Source organism: Arachis ipaensis, chromosome B3 (assembly GCF_059453495.1).
Source record: "Arachis ipaensis isolate K30076 ecotype BB chromosome B3, ASM5945349v1, whole genome shotgun sequence".
In the NCBI taxonomy this organism is placed as follows: domain Eukaryota; kingdom Viridiplantae; phylum Streptophyta; class Magnoliopsida; order Fabales; family Fabaceae; genus Arachis; species Arachis ipaensis.
The window spans coordinates 30,012,242-30,019,010 of record NC_142438.1 but is presented as its reverse complement, the minus strand read 5'-3'; the positions used below and the strand labels follow the sequence as shown (position 1 = coordinate 30,019,010).

Below are 6,769 nucleotides of genomic sequence, written 5' to 3'. Positions count from 1 at the left end.
GAACGCATGACTGACGCGTCCGCGTGACTCGCGAAAAAGAACCATCGACGCGTGCGCGTGACCGACGCGTACGCGTGACATGCGTCACGTGCAGAAAACGCAGAAAAATGCTGGGGGCGACTTCTGGGCTGTTTTGACCCAGTTCTTAGCCCAGAAATCACAGATTAGAAGCTACAGAAGGGACAAATCAAGTGGTCCCCACCCATCAGCTGAAGACTTATTAATTAATTCGAATTTAAATTCAAATCTTATTTTAGGAAAAGATATTATTTTAATTTTAATTTTAGAAATTTGATTTTTAAATTATTAGGATTAGTTATAAAAAGGATCCCAATAGGGTGGTTCAAAGAAAAGAGGAAAAGAACATTCCACAACATTATTCCAAAAAATTTACATTCCATATTCCATGAGCAACTAATCCTCCGTTGTTAAGGTTAGAAGCTTTGTCTATTGTATGGATTGATATTATTATTTTTCTATTTTAATTCATGTTTTGATTTATATTTTAATAATTGTTTTCGTTCTTTATTTTATGAATTTGGGTGGAACAGAAGTATGACCCATGTTCTAATTGAGTTCTTGTATAACTTGGAAAAGCTCTTTACTTGAACAACAGCTTGAAAACATATTATCCTGAATTTCTAATTGTTTGTATTTAACGGGATACGTGACATATAATCCCTTTATTTTTGGATAATTAGGATTCTTGTGGCATATAACTAGAATTGAACTTCACTCCCTAATTGAAATTAATTGACCAAGGAATTGGCTGTTGATGAATTTTAGAGGAGACTAGAAAGGTCTAAGAAATTAGGGTCTAGTCACATATAGTTGCCATAAATTAGATCTTACATGATTAAAATAAAATAATAAGAAGAGTCAATCCAGAAAATAGATAACTCTGAAGCCTTAACTGTTTTCCCCTATATATTTCACAACTCATTTGCTGCTTGTTTTCTGAAATTCTTGAATTTACTTTTCAATGCTTTTGAACTTCCAACACTATTTTCTGTTTGTCTAACTAATCCTATCAAACGCTATTGTTGTTTAATCCATCAATCCTCGTGGGATCGACCCTTACTCACATAAGGTATTACTTGGTACGACCCGGTGCACTTGCCGGTTAGTAGTGTGGTTACAAAATCCGCACCAAGTTTTTGGCGCCGTTGCCGGGGATTGATAGTGATTAACAACTATTAGTTATTTGATTGCTTAGATTAGACATTTTGATTTTAATTAGTTTTATTTTATTATTATAAATTTTTATTTTTAATTTTTTTTTATTTCCGTGCGTTTTGTCTTGTTTCCCCCGTTCCCCCTGTCCCCGTTTTCTTTATTGTTTTACTTCCTTTTGAATTTTTATTTTATTTTATTTATTTAAATCTCATCATTTTTTTTAATTTTTCTTTTCAGTTTCATTTTTTTCCATTTTATTTTGTTTCTTTTTTTTGTTATATTTTTTTAACTTTTTATATTCTATTAGTTTTATTTTATTTTTAGTAAAAAAAATAAAAAAAACAGCACTAATATTTTTCTTTAATTTCTGAAATTAAGTTTGGTGTCCTCTATTTATTTTTATTTTTATTTTAATTTTTTCTGTTTATTTTTATTTTTAAAATTTTCGAATTTTTATTTATTTACTTAGTATTTTTATTTTATTATTTTATACAGGTTACCTCACAGGGACTTCTCTACACTCTGACATAGAGAGTCCCATATTTTCTTGTCTTCTGGTTGTTTATGCGCAGGAATAGAGACAAAGAACATCTCTTAGACTTTGATCCTGAACCTGAAAGAACTTTCAGGCGACGTTTACAACAAGCAAGACTTTGCAAGGCTACAGAATCCACTATGGCAAATAATAGTGCTAATACCAATGTGGTAAATCTGAATGGGGATGATCAACAGAGGAGAGTGCTTGGCTCTTATTCTGCCCCTACTGCGGATCTTTATGGAAAAAGTATTGTGGTGCCTCCTATAAATGCAAACAACTTTGAGTTGAAGCCACAATTGGTCACCTTGGTGCAACAAAATTGCCAGTATCATGGACTTCCTCATGAAGATCCAAATCAGTTCATATATGATTTTCTGCAGATATGTGATACTGTGAAGACAAATGGAGTGAATCCAGAGGTGTACAGACTCATGCTTTTCCCGTTTGCTCTGAGGGATAAAGCAAAGCTATGGCTAGATTCCCAACCAAAGGAGAGTCTGAATACTTGGGAAAAGGTCGTTACTGAATTTTTCACTAAATTTTTCCCACCAAAGAAGCTGACTAAGCTTAGGTTGGAGGTTCATACTTTCAGACAGAAAGAGGGTGAAACTCTTTATGAAGCTTGGGAGAGGTACAAGCTACTGACTAGGCAATGCCCTCCAGACATGTTCTCCAAATGGACCCAACTGGATATCTTTTATGAAGGCTTGGGTGAGATGTCCAAGATGAGCTTAGATACTTCTGCACGCGGTTCATTGCACAAGAAGAAGACACCAGAGGAGACTATTGAGCTGATTGAATTAGTTGCAAGCAACCAATATCTCTACTCATCTAACAGGAATCCTGTGAAATCTGAGACCTCTCAAAAGAGAGGTGTGTTGGAAGTAGAAGCTGTTAATACTCTTCTTGCTCAGAATAAGCTTATGTCTTAGCAGATAAATCTACTTACTCAACAGATGGGTGGCATGCAAGTCTCAGCTATCAACACCCAGAATCCATCACAGGAAGTCTCTTATGACATGGCATGTAACTTTGTTCAAAATGATAATTATGATTATGCTCAACCCTCTTCTGAATAGGTCAACTACATGGGGAGTGGTCCTAGAAATCCCAACAATGATCCATATTCTAAGACATTCAATCAGGAGTGGAGGAATCACCCAAATTTTGGGTGGAGAGATCAACCTCAGAGACCTCAAAACTTCAACAATAGTTCTCAGGGCAGTTTTCAATAGAACAACTATAATAACTGCCAATTTCAATCTTAGCAACAACAACCACCTCAGCAGGTAAATTCTAAATCCCAAGAAGATTCTAAATGGGAGATGATGATGAGTTTCATACAAGAAACTAGAGCCTCCATTAGAAACTTGGAGGTGCAAATGGGTCAAATGAGCAAGCAATTACCTGAAAGATCTTCAAATACATTCCCTGGTGATACAGTGGTGAACCCAAAAGAAGATTGCAAGGACATTCAATTGAGAAGTGGTAAGGTAGCTGGTTTTGAGACCAAGGTCAATGAAGATCTAGTTGAAAAGGAAGCTCCAGAGGAGAAGAAGGAAGAAATAGAGCACGCCCCTCCTAAACATGCAAACAACCCATTTTCTGACTCTCTTGACATTTATCCCACCTTACCAAAGGCCCCAGAATACAAGCCAAAAATGCCATATCCTCAGAGGCTTCAGAAGGCGTCCAAAAAAAAGCAATTCTCTAAATTTTTAGATGTCTTCAAGAAGCTGCAGATCAACATCCCTTTTGCAGAGGCTCTAGAGCAAATGCCTCTCTATGCTAAATTTATGAAAGAGTTGTTGACCCACAAGAGGAATTGGAAGGAGCAAGAAACCGTGGTGTTAACCAAGGAATGCAGTGCTATTATTCAACACACCCTTCCTGAGAAGATGCCAGACCCAGGGAGCTTTGTCATTCCTTGCACCATTGGAGAAGTCGGCATTCAGAGAGCTTTATGTGATCTTGGAGCTAGCATCAACCTCATGCCACTTTTGAGGAGGTAAAACCCACTCGTATTTCTCTTCAACTTGCTTATCTTTCTATTAAATTACCTGTGGGTGTGGTTGAGGATTTACTTGTTAAAGTAGGACCATTTATTTTCCCTGTTGATTTTGTTATATTAGACATGGAAGAGGAGGTAAAACTCTCTATTATACTTGGTAGACCCTTTTTAGCTACAAGTAGAGCTCTGATTGATGTGCAAAAGGGTGAATTAACCCTGAGGGTCAACAAAGAACAGGTGGTCCTAAATGTTTTTGAAGCCCTCAAAAACCCCAATGATTCTGAGGGGTGTATGAAAATAGATTTTATTGAACCACTTATTCAAGAAGTACTGGAAACTGAGGTACTTGATGATGTTCTGGATCCTACTTCTGAGTGTGAATTAGTTGAAGTTGACAATTCACCACCCCAAAAGGAGCCGATGAACACGCCAATCAAGGAGGAGGAAGCTCCCAAGATTGAGCTCAAACCCTTACCCCATTCTCTGAAATATGTGTTCTTGGGTGGAAATGATTCATATCCAGTAATTATTAGCTCTTCCCTGAAGCCTGAAGAGGAAGAGGCGCTTGTTTCAGTGCTCAAGAGCCATAAAACAGCTCTTGGGTGGACTATTAGTGATTTGAAAGGGATTAGTCCAACCAAGTATATGCACAAGATCCTCCTTGAAGATGATGCCAAACCAGTTGTGCAACCACAAAGGAGACTCAATCCAACTATGAAAGAGGTGGTCCAAAAGAGATAATAAAATTATGGGAAGCAGGTATTATTTACCCTATTTTTGACAGTCCTTGGGTAAGTCCTGTGCAGGTAGTTCCCAAGAAAGGAGGGATGACGGTGATCAAGAATGAAAAGAATGAGCTTATTCCTACAAGAACAGTCACAGGATGGAGAATGTGCATAGACTACAGGAGGCTCAACACTGCTACAAGGAAGGATCATTTCCCCTGCCTTTCATTGATTAGATGCTTGAGAGGTTAGCTGGTCATGCTTTTTATTGTTTTCTAGATGGATATTCTGGATATAATCAAATTGCAGTGGACCCTCAAGATCAAGAGAAGACAGCATTCACATGCCCCTTTGGAGTATTTGCCTACAGGAGAATGCCATTTGGACTTTGCAATGCTCCAGCAACTTTTTAGAGGTGTATGCTTTCAATTTTTTCTGATATGGTTGAAAAGTTTATTGAGATATTTATGGATGACTTTTCTGTTTTTGGTAATTCTTTTGAATCCTATCTTAAACATTTATCTCTTATCTTGAAACGGTGTCAAGAATCAAACCTTGTTTTAAATTGAGAAAAATGCCATTTTATGGTTACAGAAGGCATTGTTCTTGGACACCGGATTTCAAGTAAGAGGATTGAGGTTGATAGAGCAAAGGTGGAGGTAATTGAAAAATTACCACCACCAACCAATGTTAAGGCAATCAGGAATTTCTTGGGTCATGCAGGATTTTATAGAAGATTTATAAAGATTTTTCTAAAATTGTTAAACCATTGAGCAACATGTTGGTTGTTGATGTTCCTTTTGTCTTTGATTCTGATTGTCTGCATGCTTTTGAAACTCTGAAAGCAAACCTTACCTCTGCTCCCATTACAGCTCCCCCTGACTGGGATTTACCATTTGAATTAATGTGTGATGCTAGTGATTTTGCTATAGGAGCTGTTTTAGGACAGAGGCATGGTAAGCTTGTACATGTCATTTATTATGCCAGTCGTATGTTAAATGATGCTCAAAAGAATTACACAACTACAGAAAAGGAATTATTAGCTGTTGGATATGTTGTTGATAAGTTTAGGTCCTATTTACTCGGTTCTAAGGTTATTGTTTATACTGACCATGCTGCTTTGAAGTACCTTCTAACCAAGCAGGATTCTAAACCAAGATTAATCAGATGGGTGCTACTCCTTCAGGATTTTGATATTGAGATAAAAGACAGGAAAGGGTCAGAAAATCAAGTAGCTGACCATCTCTCCAAAATTGAGCCTGAAGCAGGAGTGCAACCACCCACAGCTGTAACTGAGACATTTTCAGATGAGCAATTGTTCCTCATTCAGCAGGCTCTATGGTTTGTAGACATTGCAAATTATAAGGCCATGAATTTTATCCCAAGGGAGTACAGTAGGCAACAAGTGAAGAAGCTATTGACTGATGCAAAGTACTACATTTAGGAGGAACCATACCTTTTTAAAAGGTGTTCAGATGGAATTATCCGGGGGTGTGTCCCAGATGAAGAAAAACAGCAGATTCTTTGGCACTGTCATGGTTCTGAGTATGGAGGCCACTTTGGTGGTGAAAGAACAGCTACAAAGGTCCTTCAGAGTGGGTTTTACTGGCCGACTCTCTTCAGAGACTCAAGAGAATTTGTAAAGCACTGTGACAGATGTGAAAAAGCCATGAATCTCCCTGCCAACCATGAAATGCCACAGCAGGGGATTCTTGAGGTTGAGTTGTTTGATGTGTGGGGTATTGATTTCATGGGACCTTTCCCACCCTCACATTCAAACAACTATATTCTAGTGGCAGTCGACTATGTGTCCAAGTGGGTGGAAGTTGTGGCTTTGCCCACCAATGATGCCAAGGTGGTAATGAGCTTTCTTCAGAGATATATCTTCAGCCGGTTTGGTGTCCCAAGGACACTCATTAGTGATGGAGGAAGTCACTTCTGTAACAGACAACTGGACTCTCTTCTGCATAGATATGGAGTCCGTCATAAAATGGCAACCCCCTATCACCCTCAGACTAGTGGACAGGTTGAAGTTTCCAACAGGGAGCTTAAGAGGATTCTGGAGAAGACCGTCAGTGTTTCAAGAAAGGACTGGTCTAGGAAGCTTGATGATGCTCTCTGGGCTTACCGGACCGCATACAAGACTCCAATTGGCATGTCCCCATATAAGTTGGTCTATGGCAAAGCCTGTCACTTGCCAGTTGAGCTGGAGCACAAGGCTTATTGGGCAATCAGGTACCTGAATCTTGATTCAGAAGTTGCGGGAATTAAGCGGATGCTTCAGTTGAATGAGCTTGATGAATTCAGATATTCAGTCTA

General features: G+C 38.4%; 1 non-coding gene across 1 annotated transcript; it reads right to left on the bottom strand.

The window, feature by feature from the left end:
- Positions 1 to 2,277: 2,277 nt before the first annotated feature.
- LOC148570174 (small nucleolar RNA R71) lies at positions 2,278 to 2,384 on the bottom strand. The gene has a single exon (XR_015908406.1). It is a non-coding gene; the product is annotated as a small nucleolar RNA R71 (small nucleolar RNA).
- Positions 2,385 to 6,769: the final 4,385 nt, after the last annotated feature.